The sequence below is a fragment of the Miniopterus schreibersii genome (genome assembly GCF_964146895.1).
Source record: "Miniopterus schreibersii genome assembly, chromosome: 5".
Classification (NCBI taxonomy): domain Eukaryota; kingdom Metazoa; phylum Chordata; class Mammalia; order Chiroptera; family Miniopteridae; genus Miniopterus; species Miniopterus schreibersii.
In genome coordinates this window covers 27,013,562-27,029,877 of record NC_138106.1, presented here as the reverse complement: position 1 = coordinate 27,029,877, position 16,316 = coordinate 27,013,562, and the positions used below count along the sequence as shown (strand labels likewise).

The 16,316-nt window shown below is 42.7% G+C and overlaps 1 protein-coding gene across 1 annotated transcript in view; it reads left to right on the top strand.

Moving 5' to 3' along the window:
* Positions 1 to 2,747: 2,747 nt before the first annotated feature.
* SLC7A14 (solute carrier family 7 member 14) overlaps positions 2,748 to 16,316 on the top strand; it is a 96,254-nt gene continuing 82,685 nt past the window's right edge. Inside the window, exon 1 of the mRNA XM_081138432.1 lies at positions 2,748 to 2,908. The gene's annotated coding sequence lies outside the window, so the exon portion shown is untranslated. The remainder of the gene's footprint in view (positions 2,909 to 16,316) is intronic.

Sequence of the window (16,316 nt, the reverse complement as noted above, 5' to 3'; positions counted from 1 at the left end):
TTATAAAGGTAACAGTCAACAAGTAAAAGATAAACAGGACCCAAGGGAAACCTTATCAAGAAATCATTGTTGAGGTGTTAACTTTCTATTGTAATCTGTGCAAGATCTGTTCCCCAAGCTCCCTTCTCTGCCCTTTGCTGCGTAGAGTTGGGCATTCAAAACTAATTCAAAAAAACTATTCAGAGTCTCAGAGCAATTTCTGGTGAAACTGTCCAAAATTTATACTCATTCAAGTAATTGCACCATTTTTTGAGGCAAAATTAAATTATTTTATGCTTACTCTTCCATTTCTCATCTTTCCTTATGATAGCACAGAGGTGGGTAGGAGTCAGAGGCAGCATTTTACCTATTCTGGACAGTTTTTTAAAATTATATGTATAGAAACATGGGTTGGTACTTTCTGGTCTTTTGGTTTCCTTAAATATAAAGAGATTTAGGCTGAAATGTTCCAAAGACTATTAAAAGGAAGTACACCAGTAAAACTGGACTGGAATCTGCTTTAGGGTGGGGGAAGCTCCTCAGGAGTTCCTGGTTTGTGTGCAGATTTCCTGGGTCTGTTGATAGTGGACTGGAGACTCATTTCACCATTCAAGGTACTGATGAGTAACCAGGAATCGCTCTTGGATGCTAAATATTTTTCTTGAAATCAAACCCATTTTGAATTTCCAACCCAAATCAACTTCACCTAGCAGAGGCAGAAAACTCTAAACTTTGCTGTCCTGAAATACAGGCTCATAGCCACTGTGGTTGTGCCTAGTGCTGTTCTAAACTGAAAGGCCAGGAAAAATGAGATATAATCTAGAAATCCATCACAGAAGAGAGTGAAAGTACAAAAATGCAGCCCTCACAATGCTACACCCCTTGAATTACATGCACACACACAGACTTACAGAAGTACACCAACATTTCAGCAGCTGCCCCTTCCAAGACAAATCCATCTCCCCATCCCATCATGTCCAAATGCATCTGGACCAGAATAAATTTAGGGTTGTCTTCAGTGCATAATATTAATAGCTTACATTTGTTTACTCTTTACCTTTCACAGTGTGGTTTCTTATACATTATTTCATTTGAACATTACAAACTGTCTCATGGAGAAAGCAGATAGACATTTTATTCCTATTTCGAAGACGAGACTCTGAGAGCTTGCGTGATTTACCAAAGATTTTACAGTCAGTAACTGGCAGAGCCTGAACTTTGACTCCAAATTTTCTGATTCTTTAACTCTCTGCCTTTCCTGTAGTGTTTCACAGCTTTTTGGGTCTGATATACCTTGCTCCTGCAAGACTCTCATAAGTTTAAATTATGGGGATGTGCCAAGACTTCAAGCCTGGATGCTGGTCCAAGGCAATAATGAGCTTGAACTAAGTGGTCTTACCAAGACTCTCTTGGCACTGATCAGTCATTTTTTTTCTGGGGAGAACTCAGGGCCTCTGAGCTAAGGACCCGCGGCCTAAAGGTAAATCTGAACTGTCCTATCCTAGGGAGGAAGTATCAGTCAGCCAGTATTCTCCTCAAATACAAGTCCAGTGAATTTGTTTCTAAGAGCAGGTAGTTACATTTCACTAGCTCCCATCTATTTTAAGGACTTGGACCAAAGAAGCAAGAATTCATGCAGGGCCTCTCCTTCTAAATCAGTCTACTCAATGCATGCTAAATAATTCATTCTCTGATGAGGCCTAACATGTCTGGGTTGGTAGCATCTAGCCCTCATCTTTTTAAGACATAACATAGCTCTGGGATATTCATCTCAACAGAACCAATGAAAAATATAAGCCCTGTGTCTCTCCTGTCCCCACTCCAGCGGTTATCTGCCTAGCCTGACCTCACAGAGACCCCCCTCCAAGTTTACAAAAGATACCTCTATTCCACAGGCACAAGTCACAACCTTCTTATTTTCTGGAATGTATTTTAACGAGGTGAGGGAAGAACTCTCATTTGTTGAGTTCCCTAGATGTAGCCAGCATTGCGCTAGACAATGCCAAGAGCATTATCATTTCTAATTCTCCCCACAGTCCTGTGAGGTGGTCATTTCCCAGATGAAAGAAGGGAAATAACCCAAGCTCAGGAGGAATGGAATTTCTGGTGGGTGGTCACATCTCAGATCCACGGCCTTTCCACTTATAAGATGTTGAGAACCCAAAGAAACACTTGGCCTGCTTGAGCTTTGAAGGAGGAGGGCTTGATTTTTTATTTTAATTTTCTTTAGGAGGAGAGAAAAATCCAGTCTCTCTCCCATCCTTTCTTTCCATTGATGCTGAGGGAGGTGGAAGAAACTGGAGAGCAGCCAGGCTCGGGGAGGAGCGGGGAAGCTTGCAGAGGGCAGCCAGCAGGGCTGAGTAGCCGGCCTCCCCGGTGCCCAGTCCAGCGGGGCGCGCTGCCCACAGAGGCCCCTCAACACGCGGGCACTGCGGCCTGGCCGCTCCTGCTCTCCCAGGGCAGGGGTGCCCCCGTCCCTGGGCCCCCAGCCCCCGGACGGCCGGGGATACTGAACGCCGCACCGGGGGCTCGGTAGGCCACGGAGGAGTTGAGAAAGGCAGATAGCGTGTGTCCGTGTGCGTGTGTGTGCGCGCGCGTGTGTGTGTGCGTGTGTGTGTGCATGTGTGTGCGCGCGCGTGTGTGTGCGTGTGTGTGTGCGTGTGTGTGTGCGCGTGTCTTGGGCTCAGTAATGGGGGGCGGGGGGGCTGGCCCGCCCACGTGACTTCAGGAAGGCGGAGACGGGAGCTGACGGGCTGACAGGCAGGCCCGGGGGCGGGGGGCTCTCTGAATAATTGAGGAGCTGCTCCGCCGCGGCCGCCTCCCGCCCGCCTCCGCCTCCGGCACCCTGCACCAGCGGGGGAGAGAGCCCGGCGCCCCAAGTGCCGGCGGGCCGCCCCAGTCCCGCAGCCAGCTCGCCGCCAGCCCTCAGGTGAGCGAACGCGCCCTCGGCCGCAGGCCGTCCCCCGCGCCCCGCGCCCCCGCGGGACCTCCCCGAGTGGGATGACCGTCTCCGGCGGAATGAACCGCGGACCGGAGCCGCCGGAGGGAGGAAGCGGGAACATGGCGCGGAGGCGGAGGGCGCCCTCCGGGAACGGGTCCCCTGGAGAAGCTGGGAGCCGGGTCGGGGTCGCTCCCGGGCCCTGGCCGGGAATGGGGCCCGGCAGCTTCCAGCGTCGGGGGACTCCGGGCTCCGACTCCCGGGCGCTGCCCGGCGGGGCCGCGGCGGAGGCGGGGGGGCTGCGAGCGGCGCCGGGGCCGCCCGGGTCTCCACGGACGCCGGGCCGCTCCTCCTCCCGGTTTTGCAAACCCGCGGCTCCCGCAGCTCGGTCTCGGCCTGGGAAGGAGCCCACGGGAAGCAAGAGGCGCTGTTCCGCCGCAGCCGAGGGGAGGGCGGGACGACGTCTGCCCTTTTACCTGGGAGCAAACTCTTCAAAGCGACTCCCGCTGAGCCGGGAGCCCCGACCAGGCCCGTGCGCCCCAAGGGGCATGTCCCCAGGGAGCGGCGACACCAGGGGCGACGAGGGGGACGTGATGGGAGAAGTGTCGGGGGGCTCCCTGGCCGGCGGGGAGGGGCGGCCCCGCACTGACTACCCCGTCCGTCAGAGCCCTCTCTCTACCTCCCAAAGCGCATCAGTTTCCTACGAGTCCAGAGGGCGGAGCAGGGCAGCGGGGCCTCGCAGGACGCAGCCCCGAACCCCCTCCTCCCTCCTGAGCCCCCCCCCATGTGAATTTTATCTTGCGATTGAAGGGTAAGATAGAAGTCGCCAAATGACTAGAAGCGAAAGGAAGGCCAAGAAAAATGGGGGTAAGACTGGAGCAGCAAGCCTGCCCCCCACCCGACCCCACCTCCTGTGCAAAGCTTGGTTCACTGAGGTCTTGAACTCAGAGGTGCAAAGACCCGGCCCTGGGGAAGGGGTTCTCGCCCAACCGTGGAGCCAGTCCCCGGCCCGAGTTGCCGAAGAGCCACAGAATGATAACCGCACTCCCGCCCCAGCCCCTCCTCTGGGCAGGGGTCCGGGAGAACCCCGGGCAGGGGGTGGCCCGAGGCGGGAGCCTGGCCGCGGAGCCGGCGGCCCTGCGGCGCTGTCCGCGGTGCTGAAAGTTCTCCGCGGCCGGGAGCGAACCCCGCCCGACAGCCGGCGGCCCGCCGCCTGCCTGCGTTTCCCGCAAGTGGAAACTGCGTTAGAGCCAAGCAAAAGGGGTCAGGTGGAGCCAGCGATGCAGCGAGACGGGCGGAGGTGCTCCTCCTTCCCCCGCGAAGAGGAGCGAGGAGGGGGTCGCTCCAGGGTCCGGCTTAGCTAACTTCGGGTGGGTAGGGAGCGGGTGGTGCCTCGCTCTTTCCTCTACCTGCGCGGTGAGTCTTTCTGTTGGCAAAGGGTTGGGAAAGCAGTTAGGGGTGCTATTCTAATAAACACTCCTGTGGCTCTTGGGGACCAGAGAATTGTGAGGCTACCCAAAGGAAGAGGCTTCATTATCGGAGAGACGAGACTGCGCTCTGGGCTATCTATTCCAGGCTATGCCTTTTTCTCTGTTCAGCACCCTTCTCTCCCCAGGCTGTTTACATCTAGAAAAGATCTCTAAGCATCCCTGCGTGTTTGTTTCTTTGATTAGTCTTTTATATTATGGGTTGGATGGGAAAAGAGCAAAGCGAATTTTGGGAAACAAAGTTAAGAGAATATTTACTGAACACTTACTATCTGATGAATAATATTATCTCATTTAAACTTCATAAACTGCTAACCTGAAGTATCCCAGATATTTTTTTTTAAAATACACAAAAACACCTAAAGCTGGGTATCTCAGGTCCAGAGCTTAGATTCAAATTCAGGTCTGCGTAACTCCAAAGTCCAAGTTCTTTTTCATGCCCTCATTTTGGCATTTGTCTTTGGATAGCTGTAATTGGGAAACATAGCAAGAGAATGTCAAAAGAGAAAGGACAGCTTTCTTTTTCACATGCACTACTCTCTCTCAACTTCTTCCTCTTCAACTGCTCACCCACCCATTGTCACTCACTCCCACCATCCCAACTGTTTTGTGTATGGTGCCTGAGATAACACTGTTCACACAACTTGAGCTTCGGGATTGCAAAAACAAGTTAGAGGAACAAAACATCAGGCTTGCCTGCAACAGCAGCAGAGCTCCAGGGAATCTGGAGTACTAGAGCCCACAGGTGTCTTCATATTCAGAGTTATAGTCTTGAGTTTTAGGGCAGGAATAACCTTAAGGTCATTCAGCACTGTGATTTTCCAAGAAGGAGTACTTGGGGGCCAAGTCTAAGTCATGTGAATATAAGGATTGGAACCTAGCTGACTTGATTCCTAGGCCAGGGCCCTTTCTACTGCACTCCTGGTGCCCCAAATCCTCTTTCATGCTGCCTTCTTGGATTATCTTTGACAAGAACATCATCATCAGTAAACTATACTCAGTAATATACCACAAATGCATCTAAAATACAAGCAGTCCTCTTTTTTCTTCCAGTTCTTTCCCCTCTGGCCTCAGTATTCCAGTGTTGTCTGACCCAATGTACCTGAGACATCTGACCCACTTTCCTCATAACACTTCTCCCTATGGCATCAATTCATAAATGGGGATGGCAGTGTGGCGTTTCTCTACTTGCCTTTATGTTGTCTATATTTCCTTTTCTATGATCTATTCCCAATAAAATAATTTTTCCAAAATTAATTACCTTAAGCATTTTCTTATGTTCTCATAGGGACTTGGAAGAGGCCTTATAGACAGAAATAAATAATCATTATAAGTGCTAATATCTATCAAATGCTTACCATATGCTAGGCATTGTGCTAAGCTCTTTCATAAATCATTTTATTGAATCTTCACAATTCTGTCAAGTAGATAATTCCCTTGGAAATGGTCCTGGAGTTTTATTCCACTTTTACATAGAGCAGAACCTGATGTTCTATTCATTTCTTTTTGTTTCTATTTCAGCCCATAGTAAAATCTCACCTTCTTGAATTGAATTTTTGTTGCCCTAGTAATTGCATTGCAAGAAGAAAACTTTTATATTGAATTGGGTAGTTCTAGTCTGCTTCAAATATGTAGAGTTTAGAAATTCAAATTCAATTCAAATAGCACTATTGTGCTCTTTTATTCCTTAATAATTACTACAACATATCTGCCATTTGTTATTCTTTACTTAAAGGTTCCCATATGCCTTTTTAATGCTAATACCAACATTCTGCTTCAAACCCCCTCTAGAGTCAATTAAGGCATAATTCATAATTAAATACATAACTTCTATTGTACCCTCACTGGGTGATCTTGCAAGGATGCTGTTGCTGGGAGCTCTGGGCCCTGTGAACCAGAATCTTAAATTAACCAGAACTATTCTGTTCAATATGGTAGTCACTAGCCACATGTAACTAAAAATTCAGTTCCTTAATCACATGAGTCATACTTTAAGTGCTCAGTAACAAGATATGTCTAATGGTTACCTTATTGGACAGTGCAGATATAGAACATTTCCATCATTGCAGAAAGTTCTGTTGAACAGTGTTGCTTTAGAAAGTGCTAAAAACATCCTTACAGCAACTGAGAATTTGGAATTGGGAAAAAGACTTGAGAGTTTGCTTTGAAACTTCTTCCAAGAAAGGAGAAAAAGACACTTGTGCCTAGAACATTCCCAGAAGCCCAAAGATGCTCAAGACAATAAGGCTAGCAAAGAGAGTACATGTTCCCCTGAAGGAGCTGGTGACCTCCAACATTTGCTGCATATGAATTTCATTTTACCAATAGACTAAAATGTTCCATAGGTGAATCTTGTTAAATTCCTGAATTCCAAATTAGAAATAGCTTGGAAGTTCTTATACAGAATGCAAGTTCATATATACAATCACATATAGATATAATAACACATATATGTATAGGTATGTGTGTATGTATATGCATCTTATCTTAGTAAGTATAGTACGATAAATATGGAAAGAATACAGTACTTGAAGTTAATAGTACATGTGCCATTTACTACTTGGTGACATTGTAAGACCTTATAGAGCTCAATTTCTTCACTTGTATAATGTTGGTGAGAATTGCTATCCTATCTCAAAGAGCTACAATGAGACTCAAAGTGTAGGTATACAAAAGTACTTTGTAAGGAGCATGATTGAATATGTAATGGTTGATAATTTTATGTAGATGGTATAGTATAGTATATAACTATAATAAACAAATAAGGTAGTTTTAACTAAATGCGTTTGTGAATGTTTAAACTTCTGGTATAAGTGTACCTTGCTTTTCTTGTCATGTTTTCAGTGAAAAGTGGAATGCCAAAGAAAATACCATTTGTGTTGTTGAGGTTTCTTGTTGGTTAGGTTCTATGAATTAAAATATTATTTGTGGTTTAGTTTATTTGTCCCTGAATATTTCCTTTAGGATTAAAAAAACAACAACTAAGATGTCTCAGTGGTTCTGAAACAGGTTTTACCTTTTAACCAATAGTTTTAAATCAATTGTCAATAATTATCCTGTCATAGCAATAGGATTTTAGAGAAAACGTAAAAAGTACTATGGATATTCCTCAGTATGAGTAGGTAAGGAAGATCATTTAAAGGAATATTTTTACAAATTACTAATTGAAATGAGCTTCCACCCATCTCATGAGTATGCCAAAGGCTCTAGATTCCATATTTAGTTCCAGGAGCTCTGGCAGGTTATTTCCTTTCTTAGGGACCTAGTTGACCTTGATGGTTGTTGCAGGCAATTACTGTTGCTCATTGTGTCATGAATAATGAGAACAAAAATAATTCCATTTCGTGCATTGATTAGCCCAAAATGAGAATGAATTAAAAATAAAACAAATTCTTGTGGTTGCATTAGGGATCCTGACCTTAATAAGGGGCCTTTATACCATCCATTCTCTCAGGTAAAAAATCTTTTGGGGTCATGAGTAAGAACCTTAAGCACCTGGCTAACACTTACTCCCAAACCCAGCATCTACTGCTTACCCTAACGCCTTGTACAATGGCATTTATATACCTCAAGTAGGGGTGCTTTTTTACATCCCTGACCAGGTGAGGAGATGGTATACATACAACCTTACTTTCTTTAACGGCTCACCAATTTGACACTTAAATATTTTTTCTGACAATGCAAAGGTTAATACAATGTCCAGGAATTATAGAAAATAAATGTGTAAAGGAAGCTACTCCATCAGATGACTCTTAATTGTATTTATTATAGTTGTTTTTCATCCTTGAGATTTCATTGAGTTGAAATCTCAATGAAGTAATTTGGTTCTTTGTTTGTTTGTTTGTTTGTTGGCAAAGCAACTAAGAAATCAAGCTAAGTATGGCCAACGGCTCTAGATATCTCTAGTTCCAGGAGCTCTGGTAGGTTATTTCCTTTCTTAGGAATCTAGTTTACCTTTAGCTGAGACATGCTGTCAGCCCTGATGCTGCTCAAGCATACCATTCTCAAACCTGTGTTATATATTGGATTATATTACTAAAGGAAGAATTAGTGAGATTGTCACCTCCAGCCTCTAGTGGATCATGCTGGTTTTAATAATAAACACCTTTTATTGGGAATCATGGTTTATTTGTTTCATGGGACTTGTTTATCTCTTGGAAGGGCCTGGATTTTACAAAGGGAAAAGATGCATTACCTCAGAGCTGAAAAGAATTTAATTTTTACTATCTTTAGTTTGAGTGATTTCACTGATCTTATATCCCAGGAAATTAAGAGAACTGACAATGGCTTTGAAGTTGACCGTCATAGCATGCAATCATTTAATCAATAAGAACAACTGAGAAATGTCCTATATTGACAGAGAAAGTTTGTGGTCATTGGGTGTTTGAAACTCCTATAACCTGGCACATGGATGCTCAATAAATATTTGTTGAATTCAGGCCATTGTTCCAGGTCAGTTCATGCCAAGCACTCATCTAACCAAGAAATGAATATTCCCTGGGGAATTTTCCTTTAACAAATAAAACAGGAGACAAACACAGAACATCAAATCTTACCCTGACAAACACTCTTAGCTCCTCTGGAGACATAGGTAGTGACGGCCAAAAAAGGCTGAAGCTGAGAACTGTATCTTGCTACCCTCGTCCAAGGAACAGGGGATATATTGGCCAAGGGTCTTGCATTTGACTGTGATGAGACAACTTCATAAACACAATGCTTGAATGTAGTTGTGTGTTATTTTCCACTTTTACCTTAAAGAGGTACTTGTTATTTCCTTGAGAAGGTATTTGATTGGCCTTCGTGGTTGTTGCAGGCTAATTACTATTCTTAAATTCAGAAGGAGCTTAGCTTAGAATGAAAGTACATATATTAATTAGAGAGATGGTGACATCACAGTCTGGCAGGTCACAGAATATCATCCTTTTCCAAGGATAATTGAGACTCCCTTTAAGAGTTTTCAGTGGTGATTACTGACAAAAATGAAAGAAAAATGGATCATTCTATTCTAGCAAGTCAATGAGCAAATGGCTGGAATTAACTGATTCTCTTTTGCCAAAGGCAAAATATTCCAACCCAATAAACTGTCCTACAAATGAGCAAGCTGGTTTCCATGGTCTGTGCATTTTTTAAATTGCATTTTTGTTTGTTTTTAATAACCAGCAAACTAAAACAATTACATCCAGGTGTTTGAACATTCTAATGACAAAATCGTCTTCATAATTGTAAAGACTTAGCTGCTCATTAGAGATCATATTTAAACAATATATTATTGTGCCAATATTTTGTAACAATCGCATAACCCAACTCTCATTTTGCAAACAAACTGAGGCTGAGAACAGTCGCTCAGGTTAATAAGAAAGGCAGAAATAAGGCTTCAGCTCCCTCCCTCTATCCACTGCTCTTTGCATCTTTTAACATCATGCATCTTTTTATTAGTCATGAAAACTTGTTTAGTCAATGAGTCTAACCTCTTCCACCACTCTTTTACCAGAGCTGTTAGGAGTACAAAAGTGAGTATTTCTGGATTTTGAATTTTCCCCCTTTGCACTCCCACATAAAAGAACTACTGGTTAAGGATAGTCAACAGGTAAAATTTCATGGATGGAACTATGAGTCACAAGAAAAGGGCTCAAAACCTCAGAATCCTTGTTGTAAGAATTTGGGCAAGGGTTTCACTCCTGTTACTTTCATTGTCTTTATCTCTAAAATAAGAAATTTGGATCAAATAGTATTTCAGGTCCTGTGAGCTATAACATTCTATGGTTCTACGAAATAGGGCCAAGGACTTGAATAATTCATACTCTGCCTCATTCAGCCCAAATAATAAAACATATATCAAGGTTTTTAGTTTTATGTTATTATTTATTAGAAATTCTGACATTTCATTCTAGTATCTCACCCAGTAACAATAAAAACAATAATAATAATAATGACAGCTAATACTTATTTACTTATTTACATTTACTATGACCCCATAATGTTGGTAATGTTATTATCACCATTTTACAGATGACAAACCTGGATTTGAAAGTAGTTAAATAATCTGCCCAAATTTATACAGCTAACTAGTTTGGGCTCTTAACCATCAGGCTATGCTGCCTCTTTGAAAACCACAGGTTTCTCAGATAACTCATGTGTGTTATTTATAGGTCACAACACACAAGCCCCTTGTCTGGGGATTTTCCATTTTACCTACCTTTTCTGGCCAGAAGAGCAATTCAGAGGGTGACTAGGACCTTGATTCTCTGTTTCTGATGAAGCTGTATAGGTATGTGCATTGTCTTTCTGCAAGATGGCTCTTGTCCTCTTGTAATTGATGTCATTGATCACTTGTTTCATTAGTTCAGTATTGAATGTTGGTGCTTTGCAGGCAGCTGCATGCAATGAAGACCACTCGGCTACCTTTCCCAGAATGTGTGAACCACCTGCATTGCCAGAAATAGACGTCTACTGATGCAGGGTCCAGCACCTTCTAAGGCTGCAAAAGCCATCCCTCCACGTCCTTACTTTTCAGTGGAGTCTTCTGGCTTCTGCTCTAGGTTTTTGACTCAAAGTGACAATCTAGACAGTTTTTAAGGCAGAGAGAGAGAGCTTCCAGTGTCATTTCCTATGGATGGGCTTGGGTCAAGAGTCAGACTCACACTTTCAAAATCATATGTGAAATTCATTTTTTTTCTCATTAAACCTACCTTACTCATCTATTTCACTATGAATTTTGTTGTGTGCTAATCTGTTGATGGACATCTAACACTTAAACTGTTATGGCCAATAAGCTGAAAATGCTATGATAGCAGCCAAATAAACTTGTTTGTTTTTTTATTCTTCAGCTTTAGTTTCCAGCCTGATAACTAACCACATATCCCACCAACACCAAAGACAGTTACAGAATGTATAACTCTGCTTCTGCCTCTGTGTTTTTCTAGATACTTTGTGAGGAGTGGGATGGTCTAGGAGTCATCTGAGACCTGGTTTCCAGTCTCAGCTTTGAAATGACAATGAGACTTGAGCCAGCACCATTCAACTTCTTCAAGACTCAGTTTTCTTACCTTTAAAATAGGGGCAATGGAATCTGTCCCTCAAGTCACTAGAAGGGCTAATGAGATGGCATTTGTTAAAGTTCCCTGTAAACCATAAATTCTGTACAAAAGAAAGAAATGTTTTCCAACCTGTCAGTCTTCCTCAGTCAAAACTAACTCTCAAGTTGTTGATACCCAGTCCTAAACCAGGGTTGACAGTTAAATCAAATCTGTAGGGACAAGAAGATCTTGGATTTAAACTTGCATGTCTAGAAAATGATACCTACAATATGGGAGGCCTAGTGGTTTCTTCTAAAATCAATGGTTCTCAATCTGGGGCAGTACCATCTCACTAAGAGGTATTTTTTATTATCACAGACACTAAGGGGTGGGTATTTCTACTGGTTTTTGTGGACTGGAATCAGGAATATTAAATATCCTGTACAACAAATAACCCACCCAAAATGTCAATAGCAGTCCTCCACTGGGAGATACTGCTCAAAGTAATGTGCTGTGAATGGTTCTTGATTTCCCAATGGACATGTACAGAGAATTTACTTCTGGTCTTCTCCCCCATGTGAAATCTAGCCATACTCATGTGAGGTCTACAGAAGCTCAGAATCATTAGTGGACTTTCAATAATTTTATTGAGAAATAAAATATGGGGTCAGAGATCAATGGTTTTCAAACTAGCCCTCAAAAGCTTGTACAAGAAGCCCTCTCCAACTCCAGTAGGTGCGAGAAGTCCCAATAGGTTAACATGCCCATAATGCCAGGCCCAGAAGAAAGGCTGGCATTGGGGACCCAATATCAGTGACTCATGATTCTGAAAACCACCACCTTTGCAGTCCATTGAAGAAAACTTTGGGTTTCTTTGTGACCCTTATTTTGTGACAAGCTTTTATCTAGCTAAGTGCTGGACACAATCTCTACCCTCAAGTCACTCACAATCTGATAGTCAGGTGTAAACTCCATAATTATATATGCAACATGACATATACTGAGACATGTTATGAGGGGGCTTCCAAGAAGAATCCAGGAGCAATTTATCTCCATAGAGAAATTACAATAGAACTATACTTTGAATGATATGTAATATTTTGTCATGTGGCTATTTTAGAAATGAGAACAGCATAAGCAAATGCTGGATGTGTGAATGTAAATGACATATGTGCGGGCTGATGTGATTAGATAGAGACCTGGCCGAGAATGATGGGAGGTCATAGTGGAAGGACTCTGAAGAGACTTGAGTGCAGCTGAGTGGATATATTTATTCAGCCTGGAGTTTATTTTTTGAACAGGGTTTTTATGAATATTTTTAGGAATATCATTGAATTCAGGTCTGATTCATAGCAGACACCAGAATCATGAAATTTAATCTCACAGCTAGAAGGAACCTCGAAAATCATCCCAGCCTTCTCCTTTCCTTACGTTTTATAGTTGAAGTAATTATAACTCAGAGATGTTAAATGACTTGCCCAAGGTCAACTAGCAAATTAGTGTCAGGACAAGGACTGGAGCCTAATCTGTCTTGCCCTGCTCTGTGCTTCCCTTGGGAATTTTATTAATCATTGGAGCATAACCCAATGTAATACACAATGTGGTTATTGAGTACTTATGAAGCTCCAAGTTTCCCATGGCTCACTATTAAGATATAGTGCCTTCATTACAACCAAGTGGTATGTCAGACCCTGGGCTGCTTCTGCATGATGAGAGAACATTCTCCTCAGAAGCACGAACAAACAACGCACCAAACACATGCGCATAACATTCTTCTTGCCTCACACACCCTCCCCTGCTTCATTTCAAACTGCCAGGGGTTACAGAGACACAGCCTGAACCGGAGACATCTTAATCTCCGGTGGTTCTGTAAATAATATGCTGTTCACTCTTGTGTATAAATGATCACTGCCTTTCTATTTTCTAGATGAGGGAGACTTCAGAAAGATGAAGTTGCCTGCACACAGAGCACATCAGAGAGAGGATTTCAGACTCCGAATGCCAGCCCTCTTTATAAACAGGGTTGAATTTTACAGTCCTCTGCACACTCTTAATAATTTATCCAGGTTTATTATCTTAAATTTCATCTCATAGTCAAATTAGTCTGTGCATATTTAGATTTCTTACTTCCCATTCTCTGGCCACCTTTCCTCCCCCTCTCAATAGAAATCATCTGAACTAATCCACTCATTTCACAAGAGTGGAAACTGAGGGACAGAGAGGTAAAACCACTTGCTCAAGCTTGCACAGCTAAAAACAACACTATGACTAGGTTCTCTGACTCCCAGTCCAGTGCTTTTCCCCCCACACCAAGACGCTGCTTCCCAAGGGTAGATAATACAGCAAATTAGTGTCACCCTACTCTCCTACTCTTCCTACTCTCCACACCCCCTGCACCCCTTTCATTGCATAACCGCACAAGGACAGATGGAAATGGCTGACTGCGCTGTGCTCAGAGATTCATTCCAGGACATAGTTTAGAATCCCCACAAGCTGTTATCCCCCATGCTGTACTGGTCCATCTACCACATTCAGAAGCTGGCGATGGAGGAGTTTAACACACTTTCTAGTCTAGAGGATATACGGGGGGGGTGGGGGGGGTGTAAAAGTAGGTTTACAGTTGTTAGTACATGAAACACAGAGTTTATGCTTGCATTATTGTTATTATTATTAACTATTGTACTCTTTATTTGTATTACAACTGTAAACCTATTTTTGTCCACCCTTGTATACGATCAGTGCTGTCACTCAGCTGGAGATCGCCACAGGAAACAGTGTGCCTATGAAGAAAGACAGTAGTGTCCATGGCTCCCGTCATTTGATAACGGAGCAAAGTTCATCTGAAGTTCACTGTAACGCAGATTATTAGATTCATAAAGCCAGAGACCTGATCATTGGCTAATTGGATGAATTTAAGCACGATTGATAGTAGCTAAGAAGATAAAAAAAAAAAAAAACACAAAAAAAACTGCTCCCAAACCATTTCCGCTTCAGGGGCAAAGTGTTTTGCCTGAATTGATCAGCATAGTGCATTTAATTTAGTATGCACAAAATTTACAGTGATAGATTTATTTTTTTGAAAATCAATGGAACTCACATTTTTGGTTTAAGTTTCTTCTGAGGAATCATTTTAAGCCAAAAACAGGTGGTGTTTCAGTAAAAATTATATTGAAAAGAGAAATAAGGAAAGGGGGAAAGAAATCCAAGAACTGGCTTCTCAGGCAGGACTTCATAGGGTCATGATTGTCTCACAGTCTGACCAGGCTCATTAGGTACAGAAACTCTAGCCTACCAGTTCTGTTAAAAGTCATCTAGCTCTGCAGAATCCAACAATGCTGCCCAAACCCTGAGAGGCTGCCAATATAGCCACATGCTATGGGGGATGCCTGTGTGTGTCGCCCAGGTGATCCCCTTCCTGGTATTAGGATAGTGAGAAAACCAAATGAGTGATCGAAGGTGACCTGTGAGCACATCAGGATTAATGCAGTTGGACAGCCTCATGAAATATGCCATCCAGGCTGCAACAGAGACTAGAGAATTCTCCCAAATTCTACCCAATAACTTTTTTCAGGTTACTGGGATAGCTGAGCCCTTCCAATAGAGCATCTTATTTATTGCCCCTTTCTCTAGTGTTGGGGGAACTTTGGCAAATTCTTTCAGCAGATGATAGAGACTTTATCTAGTTTCTGAGAAGTCCCCATCTTCTGTTAGGATATTATTTTAGACATGTTATCACTTCTTAACTCATGACCTAACTCGTATTAGTTACATGCTAGTCTCCATTAGAGAGTTCTGGTGGGCGTCCCAGTTTAACAACTTGTCATGAATAAACCACCCTAAAGTTGAGTTGCTTCTGTAAGGGGCAGATCTCTTGCACTTTGGGCTGATTCTGTTTATTCCACCTCAGAAGGTATCATGATCTGACCTTGTTCTAAGAGCACTGGGGTCTGGTTTATCCTTGTCAGAAATCTTGAGTGTGGACACTGACATTTGAAACTGTACCCATTAGTCACTTTCAATAAAGAAAACATTCATGGACTGACTATGACTCATCCACAAAATGTCAAAGGAATCAACTCTCAAAAGGTTTTTTTAAAAACCAGACAACATCCTTGCTCTGAAAGAGGCCAAACAACCATTTGACTATTTTTATTTTTCCCTGGAGCTGACAGGTTATCCCGGTTCCAAGCAGGCCGAAACTACACAGACAGCTTGGGATTCATTTTAAATTTCTTCCTAGTCACATAGACTTTTGACACACTTTCTATTTCAGCATCAGAACACAGAGGAAGAAAATATCTGAATGAGTATAGACTGTCGTGCCAGAAATAAATTCCTAATTCAGACAACTAAAATATGCCACTATAGAACTTAACTTTCAAAATAGAAACAAGACTTCTCTGTTTCAGTGCTATCTTAGTGACTTGCCTGTGTTCTTCCTTTCTGCCCCAAGTCTATTACAAACTACAGTTATAAATAAATACTATGGTGCCATCACAGTACATTAAGAATCTGGGGAGAACTGTCGATTGAACATTATGATGTATTTCTTTACACATGTGATTCCAATATGACAAGTTAGTGAGGGTTTTTCTTAAATTTTTATTGATTGATTGATTGATTTTAGAGAAAGAGAAGGAGAAAGACAGAGAGAACATCAATTTGTTGTTCCACTTATTTATGAATTCATTGGTTGTTTCTTGTATGTGTCCTGACCAGGGATCAAACCCTCAGCCTTAGCGTATTGGGACCAAAGTAATGCAAGTTACTACTTACAGAAACAATGGCCTAGATCCTCAAGGTTCCTGTGAATGGTTTTTGGTAGGCAAGTTTGCCCTAAACTGTCAGCAACATACACTACATTTCTGGACTTAAAACAAATTAATGTTCTAGAAC